This window comes from Muscardinus avellanarius (assembly GCF_963383645.1).
Source record: "Muscardinus avellanarius genome assembly, chromosome: 2".
In the NCBI taxonomy this organism is placed as follows: Eukaryota; Metazoa; Chordata; class Mammalia; order Rodentia; family Gliridae; genus Muscardinus; species Muscardinus avellanarius.
In genome coordinates this window covers 152599659-152626409 of record NC_137787.1, presented here as the reverse complement: position 1 = coordinate 152626409, position 26751 = coordinate 152599659, and positions in this window count along the sequence as shown.

The following is a 26751-nucleotide window of genomic DNA, read 5'->3' as shown; positions in this document are numbered from 1 at the left end:
CTTTTAAAGGTCTTTTTTGAGTGGAAGATGTAGAAGACTAAGAAATAAAGTAACACATATACTGCTCTTGATTTATACTAATAAAATGGTAAAGTGAGAATGCATGCATGCATTATAAATGCACAAATGCAGCTCAGCTAATTCCTCCAAGGTGAAATTTATACATTGCTTTGCTGGAGAAGTACAGCTAGGGCTGTGATAAATTGCAATGCTCCTGGGAATGAGAATAGAGTCCCGGTTCCATATCCTACTGCCAGATTTTAAGATGTGTAGGGATTTGTGCAGGCCCCTGAGCATCTATTTGTGAGTGTATTTCCCCTTTATGATGCTGTAGTATAAATCTCAGAAACAGATAGGCAGTGTTATAGTTGAAGGTCCTGCATAGATCTCTGTAAGTGACAACTTAAACCAAAGCAGAATCTTTAATTTTTAGGGTAGATTGAATTAATATTTAATACTTTCATCACTCCTTTATATTTCATACACACATCTTTATCTAAAAGAAACAATTTCAATATAGAAAAGAAGAACATAAAGATATTTACATTTCACATGATTTTGTTCTTCAGTTGAATTTATAACTAATAGAATGGACATATATCACCAAATATTGGTGCTAGAATGAGTTTCATGAAAGAAGATTTAGTTTAACATAATCTTAGTAGATCTACACTGTGAACAACAAAAGTAGCATACAGAAATTTTACTGTATATAATAATAAATTCTAAGTGAGTGACATAAAACAATATTTCTGAAAGTTTTGATTGTATGACCATTTCTTTTTTTAAAATAATTGAAAAACCATAAATAGATGTTGTTAAGTTGACTGTACCAATTGCTATTAACTACATTTTAAAATAAAATGTAATATTTTAAAGTTTTTAGGAACTGGCATTGTGGCACTGGCATGCTTGTAATCCCAGCATTTGGGAGGGTGAGACAGGAGGATAGTGGTTTGCTGAGAGCCCTAGTTATTTAGTGAGGACCTCTGCAACTCAGTGAGACCATGTCTTGAAGTAAAGAATAAAATATATGGCTGGGGGTGTAGTTCAGAGGTAGAATGCCTCTGGTTCCCATCCCCAGTACAGCAAAATAAATAAATAAATAAATAAATAAATAAATAAATACTTTAAGAACTCATTAAAAGAATTTTATATTTTAAAAAGTGACAAATACACATACACACATATATATGTATGTGTGTATATACATATATACCTATTTATATAGTCTATATGTGTATAATTTCTCCCAAAACATATAATAAGACTAGAATTCTTTTGTATTTCTTCAAATTAATTTTCAGTGTATACTTGAGAGATGCCATCTCTCTGCATCTGGATTTGATATGTTGAATTTGGATTAAATATGTGAAAAATTAGTTAGAAAATGATGCAGTGTTTTAAGAGGCTTTCAGTCAATTTGGGTAACTTTATGTTAATATCCTAAACAAGGAATAGTGAAATGGTGTTCTTTGTTAATATGCACCAAAACAAACAAAGAGGTTTTGTTTATTTGTTTCTTGATTTTTTTTTTTTTTTTTTTTTTTTGGTGGTGCTGGGGATGGAACCCTTCTACCTCTGGGCTATACTCCCAGATGTATTTTATATTATATTTGGAAACAGAGTCTCTTTAGCCAGCACAGCTGGCTTCGAACCTACGCGATCCTCCTTTCTCCGCCTCCAAAGCGCGTGGATTACAAGCGTGCGCCACCACGCCCAGGGTTGGTTAAAAATTGCAATATCAAATCATGTCAAAAAATGTTTTTGTAATATATTTTTTTAAAATAAAGCATTCAATATAAAACAAATTTTGAACGTGAAAACAGTTAATAGAGTATACATGACCTCAGAGTGAATGCCAACAAGAAAAAGAAGGCCTATGATGACCAAAGCTTCTAATCAAGAGACTTTTCAGATCCTAGTAAAAAGGAAAGAAACACAAAAAAAGCCCAGTCCCCATCATCAGTGAATGACACTAATTTAGCTCATTGTAACTATATCCTATAAATCAGATTACCAAAGGAGAGTAACAACAGAAAAACTTCCAGAAATTTACAAGGTAGCCTGCAATATTTAGTTGTATGCTGATCAGACAATTCAGACAACATGATGTGAGAGCAAAGCTTGGAGTTCTCCCTCTCAACTCCCTACCTCCATGTCCTAAGATTCATGATCTCTCTTATCACAGGAACTGAACCCCAAAACCATGTGCTAATAAATTTTTCTTCCTCTTAGTTAAGTGGTCAAGTCTTTAGATTATAATTGTAAAAATTGGGATGAATAAAACATTCTAATTTAAATATCTGTATCTCATTATTGATTATTTTAGTTTATATTTCAGTTTTCATATCTAAATAAAAAGATCTCAATTTTTTTTTTGCCTATTTTGGAATGATTCCTTTTTTTGCCCTTTTGAGAAATATATCAATGAAAGTATTTTACAAGTAGATTAGGAGAGTTGCAAAAAATCTTGAAAGGATTAAAAACATAATTTGGAGAAATAGGGAAAAGTAAAAAGATAAAATAAAATAAAATAAAATATGTCGGGAGGCTGAGACCTGGAGGATCGCGGTTCGCGGACAGCCTCAGCTACTCAGTGAGGCCCTCTGCAACTCAGTGAGACCCGGTTTCAAAATAAAGAATAAAAACTAGGGTAGGGGGTGTAGCTTGGAGGTCAAATGCCCCTGGGTTCCATCCCCAGACCCGCAAAAAAAAAAAAAAAAAAAAAAAATAAAAAAATAAAATAAATTAAAAAAATAATAATAAAATACAAATATTTTTCTGCAAATGTCAGTCCAGTGTCAACATTTTAGTTAGATGCTCAGCAACCTATCAAACCCTATTTTAAATTAAAAAATAAAAAGGGTTGTGAGTGTAGCTCTAAGGTAGCCTCAGAGCTCAATCCTCAGTAACAAAAGATAAATAAATAAATAAATAAATAAACAAATAAATAAATAAATAAATAAATATAACAAAAAAGAACATTTTACTAAAAATAACAAATACAAAGATGGTTATGAAAATATAAGTTATTGTGTTCAAAATTGTCTTCTATGATTGAAAATAAATCGATTTCTAGGAGCACTTATGATTCCAAATGAACATATAAACACTAAGAAATTTTCCACATTGTCTGTTGTATACTTTACAATAAAAATTTTTAGAAATGTCAGGGAAATTTCTGTGTGAAAATTAGGAAATACACACTGACCACTTTCATAAGAATGAAAACAAACAACTTGTTCTCAAATCCTGTTACTATCTTGCATGTGAACTGAGTGAACCTTCCGTGAAGGGTAGAACTGATTCTTCCATACTCAATAAAAATAAATAAATAAATAAATAAATAAATAAATAAATAAATAAATAAATAACACATTTATTGTCAGAAAAAGTTCCACACAATGAAAACTCTTTTGCCTTTTGAATTGTGTAAGAGGATGGAAAACCCTACAGAATGCAGCTCATGTTAAGCTCTTGGTTTTTCTTTAAGTGGATCTGGAAAACATTACAAGTTATTACTGCTTGTATAAGGCAATGATTTGACTGAAACTGTAGTTAAAAATAAAAGTTTAATTTCTTCACCACTTCAAAGTCTGCTGCCATTGATTTATTTCCAGTATCACACAAGATCTTTCAAGATATTTTGCACCTTTGTTAATCCACCTGCAAAATACTTTGGTATCTTGCTCATAATGAACAACAAAAGAAATCATTTTTCTAAATAGAACAAAAAAGCAGTCTTTATACTTGCTATTTAAATATAATAATCATAAATGAGAGAATAAAAATGATTCTTTAAAACTTTACACTATATAATTTAAAGAGAAAGATACCTACTGGTCCTGGATATTAAATTCCAATTTATTCTTTCTATAAATTTTGAACAATAGCAAGAAAATGATCAAATAATCTTATAATTTACTTTTATAGTTTACAACTCTCACATAAGGTTTAACTTATAAAGACATAATCATAAAACTTACAAACAAACACATTTGTTTGATGTATCTACATTAAGAATACAGATATATCTACATTAAGAATACAAACAGTAAAACAGGAAAGTAAGATCTTAGTTATTTTTCTGTTTTATTTTTTATATTTGACTAGGTTGCATTATAAATATTGAATTATTCTTATTTTAAGTATTGGTCAGCACTGATTTCTTTGGAAAATAATCCTATGTTAGTCCCATATCATTATCCAGTCAGAAAAGTAATCAGTGTTTCAAAAGTATTATGCTGCTATTTATTTATTTATTTATTTATTTATTTATTTATTTATTGCTTGTAAAGTTGGTTATGACTAGCTGAATTTCCTTAAGTCATGAGCATTAAAGGAAGTCTCCCTCCTGAAGTGGTTCAGAGACCTAGAAATGAAACATTGGTTATTTTGGCCCACTAAGTGAGACACTAGAATTATGCTAGCTTCAGGCAAGTCAGAGAATAGGAGGTTTGCCTGGAGGATACAAAGTAATTTAAGCTTACCTCCTGTGGCCAGTGGTTCACTCCCTGTTGACAGAAAATCTATGAAAAGCTCCCAGGAAGACAAACTCTTTAGAGTCAGGTCAAAATCCAGACTTTTCATTGAAGACCAGGAATGTGATTAAATAAAAACTAAAAGCTACACCAGACCTATGAGTATAAAAGATGCATGGATAGAAAAAGCACTAGAATCATGGCACATGATGATTGATTATTCTTTCAAAAAGTTGTTCAGTGTGCATCTCTAATAAGGTCAGTTTATAAAGCATCTTATTTCCAAATACACACATTTATTTATTTTAATTTAAAATATTTTCTATGATATCCAAAAGAAGATGTCACTAAAACTATAAGACCTTTCTACCTTTGAAAGAAAACATTAATTTTTCCATATTTAATCTCCAGGAAAAATATGCTAAATAAAAAGTATCAAGATACACTCATGTAACAAAATGTAGTCATAGGTTTGATATAATCATTCATAGAAGAAGGTATTGCAATTCTTAATAATTGAAACTTTGATAAAAAATAAAGCACATCAACTTTGTAAATAAATACAAAATACCTATTTCTAATTTGTGTCTTTAAGGAATACTAGTGAGTAATATTGCTCATTTTGTTTATCACATTTTGATAGATGTAATAGATGTATGAATGGTGAACTTCACTAATTTATTCTTTTTCAAAATTGTTCTGTTTATAAGATTGATGTTCTAAGTAATGATATCATGGTATCAGCTAATAGAAATTAATCACAATTTTGACATTATTCCCAGAAAAGCTATTTTTAGTTTTAATTCTTCCAGGAACTGAGAAGATAATAGTCACATATTTACTGCAATGAAGCATTTTTTGCGAACAATCCAAGGTCAGCACCAATAAAAAAAAAAAAATGACAATCATACTATAAAATTTAAGCCATTTTCTACTATTATTTTGAAGTAAATAAAATGGAACTATAAGAAGGACAGTATTATGTAATGTAATTTTAGTCATTCTATAATTGACATGATAGATAATTTTTATGATAAAACAAAGTTGCAATATAGAATTTTACTTTCAAATACATACAAATCAATGCTTATATTAAATGTGTCAACTAATTCATAATATTTTTGCAGTACTGTGGATGGAACTCAGGAACATTCTACCTCCGATCTACACCCCCAGCCCTATTTTTTATTCTCTAGTTTGAAACACGGTCTCTCTGAATTGCAAAAGATCCCACTAAGTCGAGGAGGCTGGCCAGGAACACGATCGATCCTTCTGTCTCAGTCTCCTGAATGTTGGGATTACAAGCCTGCATTACCAACCTGGACTAATATATAATTTAGAAAAAGAGAAAAATATAAAGATAAAAAATATTTTAAATTAGCTCCATTTTGGAGAAATCTTAAAAAAGGCTCATATGCTGCTGGTTCAAAAATGACATAAACCTTCTGTATATATGAGTCCAAATTTTAGCCTTGTATCTATGCAATCCATGGAAAGTAAATGCATATCTGACAAAACTAATCATTAGCCCTTCAGTTAATTTTTTAATAGGATTTCATGACTTATTGCCAGTGACCTTATATTGGACTTGGTTTACATGCTTTCAGTTTTTATTTGATTTTTCCTATCCCAAAATTATCATTCTATTATTGATTTTGGTAACTTGCTTTCAGTTTTTATTTGATTTTTCCTATCCCAAAATTATCATTTTATTATTGATTTTGGTAACTTTCTTATAAGCAGTTTTGTTTCAAATTTTCTAAAATTAAACCTCACTTTTTTAAACTTGTTATATACTAAGCTAAAACTTGTTTAAAAACTGTTTATACTATTTTTGTATATTATCCTATAAATTCCTCTAATATTGAAGACACTTCTTATTAATGGCATTGTACTATGCACCTTTTTTGTTCTAATCCTAATTGTTACCCATATATATATATATATATATATATATAGATATATATATATATATATATATTCCATATATATATTCCATATATAATCCATATATATATATATATATATATATATATATATATACTCTCTATGTAGAGAGAGAGATAAAGATAGAGATATGTCATTTATATTTTCTAACCTACTATTTATTATTTTCTTCATTGGAGATTATTCATCTCATAATATTAGTAATATATTATCTGTATTAATAGCAAAAAGGCTCACAATTTAACATTAAGTAACAATTTCACATAATATTAAGTAAACAATAATTTTTGTGTGTGTGGTACTGGGGTTCCTGGAATCCCTTTTACCTTCGGGGTACACTTCTAGATAACCTATTTTTAATATTTTTATTTGGAAACAGGGTCTCTTAAGCCAGAGAGGCTGGCTTCAAACCTGCACAATCCTCCTGTCTCTGCCTCCCAAGTGCAGGGATTACAAGCATGTGCCACCATGCCCAGCTGGTAAACAAGAATTAAAAAGAGTAACCTGGGTAATTTGCCCATCTAACTAAAGTACCATAAAGCAAGTCGTGGAATCATGAGAAAGGTGTTACAATCAAAGAGAAACTGGACAAAAATATAATTCAAAGCTATAGTAATCAAAACACTATTGTACAGGCATTGAATAGACACAAAAATCACTAAAACAGAAAAGAGCCTCCTTATAAATCTATGTATAAAGAGAGTCAACTAATCTATAACAAAGACACAAGACTATAATGATGGAGAAATGATAGTTTCTTTAAAAGAGGAGATTAGAAAAATTAAAGACCAATATGCAAAATAATATTCATTCTTTTATTCTTTGCAGACACATGCTTAGCATTTAAGGAGAGTTATCATTCTTCACATCAAAAATATAAATTCCAGCTGGGCTTGGTGGCACACGCTTGTAATTTCAGCATTTGGGAGGCTGAAACAGGAGGATCACAGTTTGTAGTCAACCTCAGATACTTAGTAAGGCCCACTGAAACACAATGAGACCTTGTTTCAAAACAAAAAATTAAAAAATAGGACTTGGGTGTAGCTCACAGGTAGAATGTCCATGGGTTCCACCCCCAGTACCGAAAAAAAAATTATATATATATATATATATATATATATATATATATATATATACACATACACACACATACATATATAAATTCCATGAGGTAAGTGTATCATTTCTGAATAAAACAATGTTAATGAAATAAAATAAAGTGAAAAAATTTAAATAATTTAAATGAGAGAAAAGAGACAAAACTGCTAAATTAAAATTTTAAGTAAGAATTAGTTAATTCTATATGCAAATTATAAAATTGTTACTATTACAACTTGCGGGCTATCACTAAGAAAGTTATTAGTATTTATATTTTTAGAAGCCAATAACATAACAGAATTTTTTTTTTTTGGTGGTACTGGGGTTCAAGGAAGCCCTTCTACCTCGGGGCTACACTCCCAGACCTATTTTATACTTTTTTTAAAATTTGGAAACAGGGTATTAAGCCAATGCGGCTGGCTTTGAACCTGAGAGACCCTCCTGTCTCTGCCTCCCAAAAGCTGGGATTACAGGCCTGCGCCACCACGCCTGGCCAGAAAATTTAAAACAAACAAACAAACAAACAAACAAACAAACAATGACCTAGGAATAAAACTTTATAAAACAAACAAGAAATATAGAAAGCTCATAGTTGAGGTTTCTAACTCACTTTAAGTTTCCTCAAAGTATGAAAAAATGTTGAAGAAAATAAAAGTAAAATAAAATAATAGTCTTTATCTAGACTAACATAATAGAATTTTCATCATTTAATAAATAATTTTCCCTAAAATTAAAAAATATATAGCAGAGAATAATAAAAAGACATTGCAATAATTAATATATTCTTATATATAAGAAAATAAATTTATATAAAATATAAAAATGGGTAAACAAATTTTGATTTTTCACATGAAAATTCACACTGATTATACAATTTATAAAACAAATTATACTTACACAGTACTCAGTATAAAAAATCTGATCAAGTTAGTTCATTTTAGAAATGCAATATTAATAAAATTTAAAACAAATTTGGTGTACTTGTTAATGTAATAAACTAAGACAATTAGACATGAAAAATCTCAAAAATTATCTTATAATTCTACTCTATGATTATATTTTAAGAATTATTATAATAAATTTATGAAAAACTTTTAGTGTGATATTAATAGTAAATTTTAAAAATTTTATCTTTATTTACGACAAAAACTCAAATATGGTAATATGCTTTATGTATGAAATATTTTTATGTGTGCTTCTGACTTCATCATAGAAATTGTACCCCAAAATTGAAAATACAGGAAATAAAATTTTATGAGTATGGGATTTAAAAAAGTTTTCATTAGATGACTGTGGGAAAAGGTTGGCCCATTAATAAATGGGTTTTGTCAGTTAGTACTATATATGTGTATACTGGGTAATGAAATTCTAGATTAAGTATTTCAAATATTCTTAAATATATCAACATATAATATTTAAAATAGAAATAAATTCGCCAGGCGTGGTGGTGCATGCTTGTAATCCCCATACTTGGGAGGCGGAGACAGGAGGATTGCACAGGTTCTAAGTCAGCCACGCTGGTTTAGGAGACACTGTTCCCAATTAAAAAATATAAAATAGGTCTGGGAGTGTAGCCCAGAGGTAGAAGGGCTTCCAGGAACCCCAGTACCACCAAAAATAAATAAATAAATAAATAAATAAATAAATAAATAAATACATAATAAATAAAATAGAAATAAATTCAATAAAAATAAAGAAAATATATATTCCTTAGTTAAAAGCATTCTAAACTGTTCATAAACACAACAGAGTTAAGTGAAAATAAAGATCTTGATACTTTTTATATGGCAATATTATAAACAAAGTTCAAGACAAAATTAGCAGTAATATAAAGATTGCCTGTGCAAGGCCACTACTGAGGGCTCCGAGGCCAGGATCGGATCCGGCCGAGGGGTTAGACTGGTGCTGGGGCCAGCGAGGCCAGCATGGGAGCCTGCCGTGAGGCAAGGTGGGTGCTGGGGCCTCCAAGGCCGGGATCGGAACCAGCCGAGGGATTAGGACGGTGCCGGGACCATCGGCCGGCATTGGAGCCTTCCATGAGGCAAGGCTGATACTGAGGCCTCCAAGGCCAGGATTGGAGCCTGCCAAGGGATTAGGCCAATGCCGGGGCCAGTGGCCAGCATCAGAGACTATCATGAGTAAGGGCTGGTGCTGTGGCCTCCAAGGCCGGGATAAGAGCCTGCTGAGGGGTTAGACTGGTGCTGGGGCCAGCGAGGCCGGCAACAGAACCTGCTGTGAGGCAAGGCTGGTTCTGGGGCCTCCAAGGCCGGGATGGGAGCCTGCCGAGGGGTTAGGCCGGTGCCAGGGCCAGCGTGGCCGGGATTGGGGCTCACCGTGAGGCAAGGCTGGTGCTGGGGCCTCCAAGGCGGGGATCGGAGCCTGCTGAGGGCTTAGGCCAGTGCTGGGGCCAGCGGCTGGCATCGGAGCCTTTCATGAGGCAAGACCGCTACTGAGGCCTCTGAGGCCGGGATCGGAGCCTGCCGAGGGGTTAGGCCGGTGCTGGGGCCAGCAAGGCCGGCACTGGAGACTGCCGTGAGGAAAGGCTGGTGCTGGTACCTCTGAGGCCAGGATAAGAGCCTGCCGAGGGGTTAGGCCGGTGCCAGGGCCAATGGCCAGCATCAGAGCCTGCTGTGAGGCAAGGCCGCTACTTGTGCCTCTGAGGCTGGGATCGGAGCCTGCAAAGGGGTTAGGCCGATGCCGGGACCAGTGGCCAGCATCGGATCCTGCCGTGAGGCAAGGCTGGTGTTGGGGCCTCCGATGCCGGGATAAGAGCCTGCCGAGGGGTTAGACCGGGGCTGAGGCCAGCGAGGCCGTCATTGGAGCCTGCCGTGAGACAAGGCCTGTGCTGGGGCCTCCGAGGCCGGGTTTGGAGCCTGCCAAGGGGTTAGGCCGGTGCTGGAGTCTCCAAGGTTGGGATCGGAGCCTGATGAAGGGTTAGGCCGGTGCCAGGCCCAATGGCTGGCATCAAAGCCTGCCGTGAGGCAAGGCCGCTACTGGGACCTCTGAGGCCGGTATTGGAGCCTGCCGAGGGGTTAGGCTGGTGTCGGGGCCAGAGAGACCAGAATTGGGGCCTCCCATGAGGCAAGGCCGCTGCTTGAGCCAGCGAGGTCTGGATCAGTCCACCGGGTAGCCAGGCCACTACTGGGGCTGTCAAGAGTGGGATCGGTACTTGCAACACGGCATGCACAGAGAAATATCGCAGAAAATAAAAATCAGATGCTTCCCCTAATCAGCAAAAACTAGGAGGAAAGGGGCAACAGGAAGAGGTCGAGCTATAGAAAGGGCCCTATAGTGAAGCAACTAAGGTGACCAATCAGAGGGTATGGAATAGTGGAGGATGGAGCCTCTTTAAAATGCAGGAGGTACATAAACAAATGTATCAAAGTTAATCACCAAACAAGCATGGGATTGAGGGAGGTGGAGGGAATGAGATGGGGGCTGGATGAGGGCAAGTGGATGATGTGTGCTTGTATATCCTCTCAAGTCTTATATTCCAATGTGATATATGATTACAATGCACCAATTAAAAATTTTTAAAAAAGAAAGGTCAAAGAGGACAAGGTAGGATCCTCTCACACACAAAAAATAAATAAATAAAGATTGCCTGTCATACAAATTATAGAATTTCAAATAATCAAGAAATACAACACTCAGGTGATATATGAACACTAAAATGAAGCATGTTACATAAAAAAGGAAAATTTAAACCTGCTAAAACACAAAATTTTAATTGTATAAAAACTTAAATTTTATTATTTAAATTTTGAGTTTTATATCTAGGATACTTGAAAGAGTTAATAAACTATGACATGAATTGGTGATTTATTTTGAAAATATCAACTATTATGTCTACTTCAAGAGCAATTTGGGAATTCTTAGAAATTTTGAATATAGTTATATTAAAATAATTATTATTAATTTTTTTTTGGTGGTACTGGGGTTCCTGGAAACCCTTCTACCTCTGGGCTACACTCCCAAACCTATTTTATATTTTTATTTGGAAACAGGGTATCTTAAGCCAGCGCGACTGACTTCAAACCTGCACGGTCCTGCTGTCTCCAACTCCCAAGCGTGGGGTTACAAGTGTGCACCACCATGCCCAGCAAAATAAATATTAATTTTACATTATTAGTCTTGATAAATAAATTCATATAGATACAAAAACATAAATGATAATGCCTACTGCATTAGGAAATGACAAAATGATTGTCCTTAGGTTGCATTGTTATGGTATATGTCCACATAAAATTAAATCAGTTAGTTGTATCTATGCCTAACACAATGAGTTGAAGTCATAAAAATTATGAACAATGAATAAAATTTTAAAAGAACTAGAAGTTATAATAGCAAATTATAATTACAAAGTATAATAGCATATGGTAGTCATTTTTAAAGTTTCTCAACACCATAGACATAAATTTTTGTGAGCAGATTTTTTATATTAAAAAATAAAAATAGACAATGAATATACACTTCTGAATAATAGCAACTTCTATTGAAGAGGGAAAGTAAAATTTGTGTGTCTATTGCATGAATTAAAGTTTATTTACTCATTTAAAAGTATTAAAAATTGACAGCAAAAGTAGCAAAATAGTAACATCAAGCTTACATATATAATATATATAATATATGTATGTATATAGTTGTTAAGTATACACACATAATTTGTATATAATTTTATGACTGAGAACTAAATTATTAAAACAGATCTATAAACTAATTTTTTAATTTAAATTTTGTTGAAGCTTGAATACTTTTATGTTAAAAAATATGAGATATGTTGAAGGATGCAACCATCTGCTATGAAAAACCTAACTTTGCCTGAAATATTCTGATATCAGTGCCTCTAGTGATATACTAAATTATAGAAGATCTGAAGTATGGAAACTTAACAACTTTCTAATTAAAACTGCCGTATTTGTGCAACAGATGAATACAATTTCAGCATAAATTAATATCAATACCAACCAAGAAACTAGCCGGGGTGTTTGTGGCAAGCTGCCAGATCAGTCATGAGGGGTATAGTAAATTACTTTGTGGCAACATCGGCACAAAAAGTACACATTGAGTATAAATGTCAATTAGAAAAAGTTAATGAGATATAAAAAGCAACACATACACACACACACAAGTGTCCTAAGATCCTATAACTTTTGATTAAACGGAGAAAGACACTAAGCACTTTGTGGTGACTAACACAGAGAGTGTGTTAAAGCTTCAGGAATATAACCATTATTAAAAACAAATTAATGTAACAAATTATTTATTATGATAGAAGATAAAGAGAAAAACATATTTAAGAAAAATATTTTGCTGCTTCGATGGTAATATAAAATATTTTGGAATTTTGGGTATAGAGCTAAACCAAACATACTGAAAATTGTTCATATTGAAAAGTTCACATTTGAATGCATTAGCCATGGATCAAAAAATAACTTACTTCTTTTCTGACTTTGTGAAGTACAATAAAATATTGAATTTATTTGATTCAGAAACTTAAGATGGATTAAACTTGTAGATTAAAAATATCCTCTTGTTTGATTCTTGAGGAAAAGAATGCTAAGATGCCATATTTCTAAAATGTGCCTTTTAATTCTCTGAAACCTAGCTAGCTAAGTTAGAAAAACAGTAAAAGTAGGCTCAGATAAGAGTATCTAGGCAAATACTGAATTTTTTCTATAAACACTTCTCAATAAATGTTATATCTTACATCTCATATCCAAGTATCTTTGGTCTCTCAGCAACCTATCCCACTCTTCTAACACAACTGCTCTGTGGTTCTTAAAATTAGAAGAGTTTATAAACTAATTATGGATGTTGTACCATATTTTAAACTTTTGCATTGAAAATGGGCATATATATTTATTTTGTTTGGTGCTATATTATGTCCCCCTAGGAATGCATTGATAAATATATTTAAATGAACATAAATAATTAAAATGAACAAAGGAGGATCACATGTTTGCAGCCAGCTTCAGGACTTAGTGAGGCCCTCCACAACTTAGTTATCTATATTTCAAAATAAAGAATTAAAAAAATAGGGCTGTGGGTGCAGCTTAGAGGTAGAATGCCTCTGGATTCAACCCTGAGTACAAAAAAAAAAAAAAAAAGAAAGAAAAGAAAATGAACTAATGCATTTGTCAAAGGCAAGTCTTAAAGATTGCCTGTGAAAAATGTCAACACAAAGTATTATAGCAAGGGGTTCAACACTTCTTTTCATGATGCAACTGAAAACATTTTATAGTTTAAAGAGAACTTTCAAGCCGGGCATGGTAGTACACGCTTGTTATCTCAGCATTCGGGAGGCTGAGACTGGAGGATTGTTTTTTGAAGACAGCCTCAGCTACTTAGTGAGGCCCTCTGCAACTTAGTGAGACCCTGTCTCAAAATAAAGAATAAAAAATAGGGCAGGGGGTTTAGCCCTGAGGTCAAATGCCCCTGGGCTCCATCCCCAGGCTTGGAAAAAAAAAAAAAAACTTTCATATATGTAATATGGAAGTAGGGAAAAAAAAATATATATATATATATATGCAGATATGTAGTATGGAGGATTTGTTGCTCTCAATTGCTTTATGGCAGAAATGACACTTAGAATTGTAATTTGACCTATGGACATTCTACCTCTGGGATACCGCCATAGATTAAAAAAAAAAAATACACAGTTAATGGGCTCACTAAGTCGTGAAGGTTGTCTTCAAACTTTTGATCCTTCTGTCTCAGATTCTCAAGCATTAGAATTATCGGTAAGTACCACTGTGCTCAGAGCATAGGTTCTAACTTAAACTTAAATTATTTTAATATAGTATGCAGAGACTTTCTTTTTTTGGTAATAGTAAATTGAAGCACAGAATTAGCAAAGTAGTGACGAATTATGAGGCAATCACCTTCATAAAAAGAAAAATCTAGCCAGGCGTGGTGGCCCACGCCTGTAATCCCCAGCGCTTGAAAGGCCGAGACAAGAGAATCATGTGGGTTCGAAGCCAACTGTGTTGGCTTAAGAGACCCTGTTTCCAAATTAAGAAGTATAAAAAATAGGTCTGGGAGTGTAGTCCGGAGGTAGAAGGGTTTCCAGGAATCTCAATACCACCAAAAAAAAAAAAAAAAAAAAAAAAAGAGGAAAATCTCAGGCATGGTTAAATAACTCAGAGTAGTTTCTTTATCTTTTTTTTTCTTTTTTTTCTTTTATTGGTGCACTGTATTCATACATCATAATGGGATAAAAACTTGTGTAGACATATATGCATACTTCGCCCAGTTAGCCCCTACCAATTCTCCACCCCATTCCCTCCCCAACCCTCCTTTCCATGCTTGGCTTAGTGGTTGACATCTAATATTATAGCAATTTATCCAAAATTAACTGATAATCTCACATAACAGATTCATCTGTCTGATATCAAACTTTTGATCACTTAGAGATAACATTTCAGTATTTCTTTTTGCTTTTCAAAGAGTAGTTTCTATATCTCCACATTGCACTTAATTTATCAAATTTTGCAGAAATATATATTTTTCACTGATATAAATTAGTTAAAAAAGAAAATTTAGTATATGTAGAAAAGAATGATTCATAACAGGAAATTCAGCATAGCTAAAAGATCATCAAAGTGCTATTACAAATTAGAATAAGTAAAACGATGAAGATATCAGAATGTTTAAAAAAATCTATTTTCTGTTTAAATGACTATCAAAGACACTCCAAAAGCAAATTATGAGCATGGAATTATAAGTTAATTTTTGTGACCACGAATTGTTCTTATTTTTCATATGTTAATTTGATATCCACAGAACAAGATGAAAGTTAAAGTGGACAAATATTTTCTGTTCTTTTTACTAGATAAAGAAATAATTTATGTCAGGAATTTGAGATTAATAGTTGAAATAAAATAAGTCTTTCTTTCTTTCCTTTTTTCATTCATTTATTTTTTTCTTTCTTTTGTCCTTTTTCTTCTTTACTCCCTCATATTATTAATTATTCAGCATTGCCTCAAGCATGTTCCAATTTCAACTCTAGGGTTAAAATTCATAGAATGCTGGTTCTATCAAAAGTAATTGTTTCAAATTATGATTATTTTTTTTCTTAACTCTAACAGTGCAGTCTTCAATAGAAATTTATTTGCAAGGGATTTAAAGGATGATGGAAAATATGAATTAAATAGTGATAAAAGCCTGGTGTGGAGGCGCAGGCTTGTAATCCCTGCACTAGGGAGGCAGAGACAAAGGATCTCGCAGGATGGAAGCCAGCAGCGCTGGCTTAAGAGACCCTGTTTCCAAATTAAAATAGTACAAAATAGGTCTAGGAGTTTAACCTGGAGTTAGAAGGGTTTCCAGGAATCCCAGTACCACCAAAAAATAAAGAACAAAAATAAAAAAATAAATAATGATAAAAATTTTAAGTAAAATTTTATCAAATTTTAAATAAATGGTTCAATACAAAATTTTCTTACCAATAAATATTTCAGCCAGGCATGGTGGTGCATGCTTGTAATCCCAGATGAGACCTGAGGATCACAGTTTTCGGACACCCTCAGCTACTTAGTGAGGTCCTCAGTAATTTAATGAGACCTTGTTTCAAAATAAAGAATAAAATATAGGACAGTGGGTATAACTTGAAGGTTGAATGGTTCTGGGATCCATCCCCAAAAATGAAAAAAAAATCTCACTAATTTTCTATAAGAAATAAAAAAACATTATTTTTTCCTTGTGCTACTGCAAATAACCCAGTAATTTTATTTTACATTCTCCTATGCAAAGAATATATTTTATAGATGTTTTTCTAAAACATTTATAGATTTTTAATATAATTTTGCTTGACTGTCAAGAGATACTAAAATAGATAACTTGGTTTTTTAAAAAAAGCTTTCTGAAAACACTGAATTGTTAATTTTTAAATTTATAAAAAATTTATTATTTTAAAATTATATTATATCTTCATAAATTATGTTGATGAAAGTTATTACCTTTTCTTTCTGCTAAATGTAGCAGTTACCTGAAGATTTTTTCTGTGTTTAATTCTTTTGTGGGTTTTTTTTTTTTTTTTTTTTTTTTTTGGTGGTACTGGGGTTCCTGGAAGCCCTTCTACCTCCGGACTACACTCCCAGACCTATTTTTTTTTTTACATTTTTATTTGGAAACAGGGTCTCCTAAACCAGTGCACGCGGCTGACTTTGAACCTGTGCGATCCTCCTGTCTCTGCCTCCCAAGTGCGGGGATTACAAGTATGCGCCACCACGCCTGGCTCTTTTGTGGTATTTTTAAATAGTGTTTTGTTAAACAAATATAATACCAATGTGTCCACCCCTTTCCTCAACAGATGGCTAATAGCAGATGGTGCAGATAATTGTTCATATATATTCCAAACAGAATAAAAAAATCCAGGTGTATATATTTGTTGCTACTAAACTCAATTTTAACCATTTAAGTACATACAATATTTTTTAAAAACTTTAACCCCACTTATGCTACAATAAGAAAAAATATTTATTTATAATTCTATATTAATCAGAAACCCAGTATCTCTGTTACCTATTAGTCTTAAAATGCGTTGGATTCTGTATAATGTCCAATATTTTAACTTTTTAACATTAAGTAATAATGTCTTAACAAAAAGTTACACAAATTAAATAAAAACTCTACATCAAAATATGCACTTAGGCCACACCATCTTGGCCCACCTTCCTGAGCCAGGAATAAAGGATATCTTTATGTCACATAATAATCAAAATGACAAGCATAGCAACTGAAGAAAGAATCTTAAAAGCAGTAAGAAAAAAAAGATCAGATGAAATTTAGGGGCGAAATAATAAAAATCACTCCAGACTTCACAATAATATGATGTAATCCAGGCCCTGGGGGGAAGGGGGACTTTCAACCAAGACTGCTATATTTAGCAAGGATATTATTTAAAATAATTGAAGAAGAAATAAGAATGTTTCAAAATAAGCAGAATCTTTAAAAAAAATTCATGAGCACCAAATCAGTACTAAAGAAAATATTTAAAGAAATAAATCATAAAAAGAAAAATAAGCATATTCCAGAAACAGAGATGAGATAAATTTGATCAGAGGACAACTAAGCACAAAATAAACCCTACATCAAACAAAAAATAGAACACAAAATTATAAGAAACAAAAATTATATTTCAAAAATAACACTGAATATCAAAGGGCATAATTCACCAATTAAGACAGAATGGCAATGTGAATTAAAAATAGTAATTAAAATATATGCTGCTTGCAAAAAACTCATCTTACAACCAAAGATATTTATAGGCTGAATGTGAAAAATGGAAAAATATATACCTTGCCAATAAACACTAAAAACAAGCAAGATAGTAGCGCTGATATTTAATAAAACAGACTTTAAGCAAAACACATCAGAAGACACAAAGCAGGGCACTTCTTATGAAGAAAGAAACAATCCAGCAAGAAGATATAATGATAGTAAATCTTTATGCCCCAAATGTGGGTACACTCACATTTGTAAAACAAACTCTTCAGGACAGCAGGTTTCAAAGGGACCCAAATAAAGTAATATTGAAAAATTTCAACCCACTATTCACAATTCTAGATTAATTTTCAAGACAAAAGGGTAAGAGCTAATTGGGTGATACATGCATATATGCTTATAATAGCTTGTACTCCACTAAATAAATTAAAAAATAAAAATTCTTAAAATAAAAAAGACTCTTCAGAACTAAAGAAAATTATAGAACAAATGAACCTAATAGACATATACAGAATACTTGAATCAGTAACAGCTGAGTACACATTCTTCTCAGCTGCACATGGAATCTTCTGCAAAATAGACCACATCCTGGTTCATAAAGCAAGCATCAGCAAATTTAAAAAGGTAATATAATTTCTTCATCTTTACAGATCACAATGAAATGAAAATAGAAACCAACAAAAGGAAGACCAAAAGCAATTATATCAATATGTGGAAATTGATAAGCTCTTGAATGAAGAGTGAATCAGAATAGAAATAAAAGGAAAAAAAATCCATGAATTAAATGAATATAGACATAGAACATATCAAAATTTATGGGGCACTTTGAAGGTGGTGTTAATAGGAAAGTTCATAGAATTGAATGAACACAAAAGAACAAAAATTCACCAAATAAACAACCTAATGACACATTTCAAGAATGTAAAAAAACAGAAAAATTTAGTAACAAAGTCAGCAGAAGGCAGAAAGTAGTCATATCAGAACAGAAATAAATGAAATAGAGAATAAAAACAAAGTATTGATAAGAGAAAAAACTTGTTCTTTAAATAAATTAATAAAATTGACAAACTTTTGGCCAACTTTACCAAAAGAAAGAGAGAATCAACTCAAATTATTAAAATCAGAAAATAAAATGAAGATATCACCACAGACTATGACAAAATTTAGAGGATTATCAGAAACTTATATTGAAAAATTTTACTACAATAAACTGGAAAACATGAAAGAAATCTACAGATTTCTAGGCACAGTTATGGTACCTAAATTGAACAAATAGAAAATAAAAAAATAATCAATATTAAGCAAAAACAAAAATAGAAACGATAAAAATTCTGCCATCAAAGAAAAGCCAAGATATGTTTCCAGTTAAATTCTACAAAGCTTTTAGAGAAGAAATAATCTCAATACTTCACAGATTTTGCCATGATATCAAGAGATGAGATTCTTCCACACTCCTTTGAGGCCAGTTTAACAAAATTTAAATAAAAGATTAGTTTATAGATCTGCTTTTAATAACAAAATCAAATAAAGATACCTCAAGAAAATTATAAATCAATATATTTGATGAACATAAATGCAAAGATTCTGAACAAAATACTAGCTATGCACATTCAAAACAATGTCAAGAAAATTGTACACCAGGACCAACTTGGTTCACCACATAAATGGAACTGAGAACAAAAATTACATGATCATATCAGTAGATGCTAAAAACAAGCATTTGACAAAACCCAATAGCCATTAATGTTAAAAACACTACAGATAATTGGAATAGAAGGAACATAGCTCAATATCATTAAGGCAATATACAATAAACCCAAAGCCAAAATTATACTAAATGGGGGAAAACTGCAAAAGTTTTCTCAAAAATCAGGAACAAGACAAGGATGCCCACTATTACCATTCCTTTTCAATATAGTCCTGAAACTCTTGCCACAGCAATAAGAAAAGAGAATAATCTCAAAGGAATTCAAATAGAAAAAGAAGAATTAAAATTATCTTTGCCTGAAGATTACATGATCCTATATCTAGAAGACCAAAACAACTCAACCGCAAGTCTATTAGAGCTGATTAAACAATTCAGCAAAGTGGCAGGATACAAATCAACCTAAAGTAATCAGTAGCTTTTCTATATGCCAACAATGAATCTACAAAGAAAAATATAAAAAAGCAATCTCATTCACAATAACCACAAAGAAAGAAATATAGAAAACGATTCTATTTATAATAACCTAAAAACCAATAAAATACCTAGAAATAAACCTAACTCTATAATGAAAGTTATAAAATACTAAAAAGAGAAATTAAAGAAGATTTTGGAAGCTGGAAATGTCTTTCTTGCTCATAAGTAGGCAGAATAAATATCATCAAAATGCCATTCTGCCAAAACTGATTTTCTTATTCAATGCAATTCCTATCAAAATACAAAGAACATTTTTTCATAGACCTAAAAATAATTAGACATGAATTTATATAGAAATACAAAGGTCCAGAATAAGCAAAGCAATTCTCAGCTATAAGAACCATCCAAGAGGCATCACAGTTCCAGACTTAAAATTATACTACAGAGCTATAGTAATTAAAACAGTATGGTAATACTGTTTTACAAGTATTAATACAAGAAACAAGCATACAGACCAATTAAACATAATAGAAGACACAGAAAAAAAACATGCACTTATTGTCAATTATCTTTGAAAAACGAGCCATATTCATATGCTGCAGAAAAGACAGCATTTTCCACAAATGGTGCCAGGAGAACTGGCTATCCATTTGTAGAAAGATGGAAGTAAATCCTTACCTCTTTTCCTGCACAGGAATCAACTTGAGATTAATCAAAGACCTAGAAGTCAAACCAGTTAATGTGAGCTATTAGAGGAGGGCATGGGTTCAACACACTAACATATAGGTACAGGTAGTAACTTCCTCAATAAGACCTCAATAGTCAAAGAAATTAAAACAAGAATTAAAAAGTGAAATAGTATCAAACTAAAAAGAAATCTGTTCATCAAAGGAACATTCTGTTCATCAAGAATCTAAGGAGAAAGCCTATAGAATAGGAGAATATGTTTACCAGTTATGCCTCTGATAGTGTTAATATCCAAAATATACAAAGAGCTTAAAAGACTCTATACTAGCAAAACAAATAACCCAATCAAAAAATCTGAACTGAATATACACTTCACAAAAATAGAGATAAAAATGCCCTATAGATATATAAAAAATGTTCAACATCATTAGCATTCAGGAAGATGCAAAGAAGTGAAATACAATAAATGTTGGCAAGATTTGTGGGAAAATAAGAACTTTTCTACACCATTGGTGGGATTGCAATCTAGTTCAGCTGCTATGGAGATCAGTATGGAAATTCCTTAAAAAATGGAAATAGTTGCACCATATATGATCAGGCTATAACATTACTGTGTTTTTTCCCAAGGCATTGAAACCATAGAACTATAGTCATATATGTATACCCATGTTCATAGCAGCACAATTCACAGTAGCAATACTATGGAACTAACCTAGCTGTCCATCAACAGATAAGTGGTTTACAAAATTATTGTAAATACACACAATAGAATTTCACTCATCAATAAAGAATAACAAAATTGTGTCATTTGCAAGAAGATGGGAGGACCTGCATAACATTATGTTAAGTGAGATTAGTCTAGTACCAAAAGAGAAGGGACATATTTTTTCTCTGATATGCTCAAGCTAAGGAATATTTGGGATACCAGAGAGAGTCCAGATAATGGAGGAGAAACCTCTATTTTACATTATGTATACATGTGAATATAACACTGACAATCTGGACACTTGGTATTAGGAGAAAGTGAAATGGGGAGGTGGAGGATACCAAGTAATGTATGAATGTGTGCCATTATCATCATGATCTACATTATGATGTGAGACTATAATGCAATAAAAATATAATTAAAACTTAATTTTTTCCTAGCTTTTCATGCATATATTAAGAAATATTACTGTAGCTGGGAGTGGTAGTGCATGCTTGTAATCTCAGTATTCAGGAGGCTGAGACAAGAGGATTATGATTCAGACAGCCTCAGCTACTTTGTGATGTCCTCTGCAATTCAGTGAGACCTTATTTCAAAATAAAGAATAAAAAATAGGGCTGGGGGTGTATCTCGGAGATAAAATGCCCCTGGGTTCTATACCCAGTATTTCAAAAAAAATATTACTGTGTGTACATGTGTTAAAGTATACTCACACAGTTACATAAATACATGCAAATACATATTTTTATGTTATCATAGATAATATACCTCATATAGCTCATCATATGACTTCAAAAATTCAGTCCATTTTTAACATAATTTTATAGAAACTATACATAAGATTTTTTAGAGACTTTATAAAATCATTTTGTTTTTTAGTAATGTTATAATAAGAAATACAATGCTATTCAATGTTTTTCTCATTTCATGATATCCTACATCAAGTTAAATAGCATCAATTGATATTTTTACTGAAATTTGGATAGATCTTATTTAAATAGCTTTGTCTTTTTTTTGGCTTCAGCAATTTGATCAGTTATGTGTATGTGTGTGTTTGTAGTATAGTGTTTGTTCAGGCAGTAAATGTAATATAAACTTTCTTTTATTAGGTCTTTGAGTTTATTCTTCATAGTTTATGAGGATAAATGTATTCTAATTAATAAATATGTAAGAAAAAATAATGTAGCCAACATATTCATATGTTAATACTCAGAAAAAATTGATGTTGAATTATAATTTTTTACATTTTAGAAAAGAAAATGTTATAAATGTATCATATACCTTGCCATTTTTCAGAAGCAGACAATATTCTGAACTGTGTGTGTATTCTTAAAAATTATATACACTTCATAGATAACTTACCATAAGAATCATACATGTTGCTATTATTAGATATATTTGTTTATTTTATAATTTTATGATCTATTTCACTCATTTATATTTCTCTGATATCACAGAAAGCTTTATATTTTTTATACTTTCATAATTCATATTTTCTTAATTCATTAATACTAATTTTATCTGCATTTATTACCTTTTAATTTTAATTATATTATTCTTTAATAACTTAATATTTAAAATTCTACATATTCTTATGTAGATTTAGTTAGAAAAGTAGTGCATCAAAATTTGACGCTAATCCATATCTTGACAGATGAGTTTTTATGTTATTTATTTTATAGACATTTTGCAAAATTACAATTTTGGTTTTGATTTTTTTCTTGGTATATTATTTATATTTAAATTCAATTTTGAGGTGTTTTCAATTTACAGTGATTGTTATTTTTAGTACACTGAGATTAGGTAAAGGTCTTTTTATACTAGTTTTTATGAATGTTAACTAATATTTACCTTATGGTCTATTTTAGAACTGTTTTAAGTTAATATCTATTTCAGTTAAAATAGTCTATTTTAAATATTTCTGAGTATTTTTTTGTCTGACTTGGTATGAACCTAGGAGCTTTTAACCTCCAGGCTATTCCTTCGGGCATATTTTTTTATTTGGAGACAGGTTTTTCCTAAGTTGCTAAATTCCTTAGTAAATTGCTAAGGCTAGCCACTAACATACAGTCCTCCTGTCTCAGCCTCACAAGTATTAGGATTATAAACATGTACCACCATGCCTGGCTCTGACTACTTTTTTTTTTTTTTTTTTTTTTTAGAAATCTAATTTTAGCCAGGCATGGTGGCTCACACTTGTAATCCCAGCATTTGGGAGGCTGAGACTGGAGGATTGCAGTTTGCAGACAGCCTCAGCAACTTAGTGAGGCTCTTTTCAACTCAGTGAGACCCTGTTTCAAAATAAAGAATAAAAAATAGGGCTGGGGGTATAGTTTGCAGATTGAATGCCCCTGGATTCCATCCCCAGACTCACAAAAAAACAAACAAACAAAAAACAAACAAACAAAAAACCCAGAATATAATTTTATACTTTGTTTATAATTTACAGCTATTTTTATTTTACTTTATTTACATGCTTATAATTATGTATTTTACACTTTTTTCCATATTTAAGAATGAAAAGAATGAAGTACTATCGGGTGCAAATAGGAAATATTTAAAGTAAGCCCTTCCTCAATATTCATTTAGACTTATTCAGTGTAGTTTTTCATGGTTTCCTAGATGAAACATCAAATGGTATTTTTGAAATTTTTAGTTACTCTTAACATCATAATGATTATGTTGCTATTAAAATTCCTACTCTAGCCAGGCGTGGTGGTGCACACTTATAATTCCCACACTTGGGAAATAGAGATAGGAGGATCCCACTTGTTCAAAGCCAGCCTCCCTGGCTTAAGAGACCCTGTTTCCAAATAAAAATATAAAAATAGGTCTGGGAGTGTAGCCCGGAGGTAGAAGTTTCCAGTACCTAAAAAAAAAAAAAAAAAAAAAAATTCTACTTCATCCTGAGAATAAAAGAATAAATATTTCAAACTTTAGGTATAAGAAACGATGTTTCAAGCTATGCATATTTTAGTGAAGGAAGATAGCATTTTTAAAAATCTTTCTCTTTTATGTTTTTGAACCTATCCACCTTTCCACCTTTTGTCTCAACTACCACTACTTTCTGCCGGGTCCAGATGGATAGGGGAGTGTAAAAATCAGGACATATATATTTGCCCAATGTTGTCTTGATTTAACACTGCAGTTTATGAACTTGATGTGTATTCTGTTTGTTCTCTCAAGGTGCTCCCTTCAGTATTCCTTACACATTTTCTCCCAAATATATCTGATTGAAGAAACTTCTCGGATGAAGTCAAAGCTATCTTCTTCTAATTGTGTACATTATCATTTCTTAATAAGCACCTATATATATTTTTTAGTTTATCTGGGTGGGCATCACTCTTGTAGAGAAGCACTTTGGTTCAGGTATTTCTAAAAATTCTCAGGATGGAAATTCTGAGGGGCCTAAACTTGAGCCAAAGAAAACATTTAGCTTTGTATTAAAAATTAGAACTAAGTTGGGTTTTAGAAAAGTATTTCCCCTTCTTCTTTCAGGTGTAAATGCTCTAATAATTTCTCTGACCCTGAATAAAAATAGCTGTTTTGCAGTGCTTAGAAGATATTAAGTTAGGTAGCCACCTGGGTTAAAAAAAAAATTGTTTATTTTGGATTAACAGCACATTGGGCTGGGGGAGCAGTGTCACATATTGATTTTATTCCATGGATTTTTTATACAATTTTTCTGCATTCAAGTCCAAGTGTCATTGTTTAATGATTGTTATGGTCATTCGTAGAATGTTTCCTGAAGAGCTCTGGGTAAATATATTTATGTCCTGCGGGCTCTAATTTCATCAGTGCGTGAATCCATTGTAGTGGATTTGTCTGGGTGGTACTGTAGGGCAGTGGGGTGTGGCTGGAGAAGGTGGATCCCTGGGGGTGTAACCTTAAAGATTGTGCTTGTGTCTCTGAAATCCTTTGCTCTCTCTCACTCTGCTTCCAACTTCCATGCTGTGAAGAATGTATCTGCTCTTCCTCTAATTCCCACTGCTATGCCCTGAGACCCAAAGACCCTGTCCTCACATGGACTGAACCCAGAATCCAAGGAACTGTGAGCAAAGAAATATTTCTTTCTCTAAGTTGTATGATCAGGTCTTTTGAATTGTAACAGTGAAAATGTTGATTGAAACAACTTTGTGACTTTGGGAAAATCCTTTAAATTAACTATGCCTAATTTTTCTATTTGTGAAATGATAATTGCATACAAGTCATATAATCTTGTTTGAGAACTTGTAATTTCAATAATATAGGGCTTGCATATATTAAGTATCATAGAAGTGATGAGTAAAACCTGAAACATCTAAAATATCTATTTTAGCTCAATCTAATTCAAAACGAGTCTTTTAGGAGGAAAGGGCAGTCTTGCTTTGAGAGCTTCATTTAGATCTTCATGTGTGACATTTCTTTCTATATTAATAGATGGTTTATACTTTCATCATGTTCTTGGATTGTGATAAAAAACTAAGAAAGAGAATAAAAATATTTAACTTTCTTGATTTGGCATAAGCTGTCTCTGTGATTGGCATGTCTATTTTTCTCTCTTTATGATTATATTATTGAAATTTTCTTGAAGTTTCTTTATTGACTGCTTAAGAAAATGAATTCCACTGATGATTTCAATGTTTATTGGTTAAATCACTTTGAAGAAAATTTAATTATACCAGAAAGCTAAAACGCATGTACTCTGTGACCTTTAAATTTCATTTCTAAGAGTCTGCTCTAGAGAAACTTTCACACATGTGTACAAGGATCCTAATATGAGAATGTTTATTGAAACTCCCTGTAATAATGAAAAAGTAAGAAACCACCTAACTATCCCTCAAACAATATTCTAGCTAGTTTATTCACAATTGCTCCTGAAACTCTTAATATATCTGGTCAGAATTTCTCTATTAGTTTTTACACCTCTTCTTTCTATATTTTCACATGATTTTATTTAAAAGAATTAACCCCTTCAATGTATAATGTCTTTTCCATAACTTATTTATCTAGCATATATCTATAAATACATAGAATTCTCTCTCCAGTTTTGAAAATCATTTGCTTAGTAATACTTATGTCACCTAGGTATTAAAATTCAAAATTAGTATGGCCAATAAATATTTATGTCTCTTCATTTTCCATACTATAATTAAATTAGAATTATTAAAACCTTACTGCTTTTAACCTGCCTAAAAAGGTTACATTTTTTCACATTTTGGAACAAGACTATATGCTTCATATTTATATAACATTTGGTTTATATTATTCTCATTATTTACTGAGTAGATCGGCAACTTTTTATATCTGAACCTAAAACATTTTTATATGCAAAATTTAGCATCATTATATTTTTTCACTAAATACCATATACACATAACCACCTACATGCAAATAAACTCATACCATCTATGAATAAGCAATCTTAACATACACAAATTTTATGTCAGTGTTCAAGTAATACTTTCTTGGGGAAGTTTCCCTTGATAACATACATCAGCTAT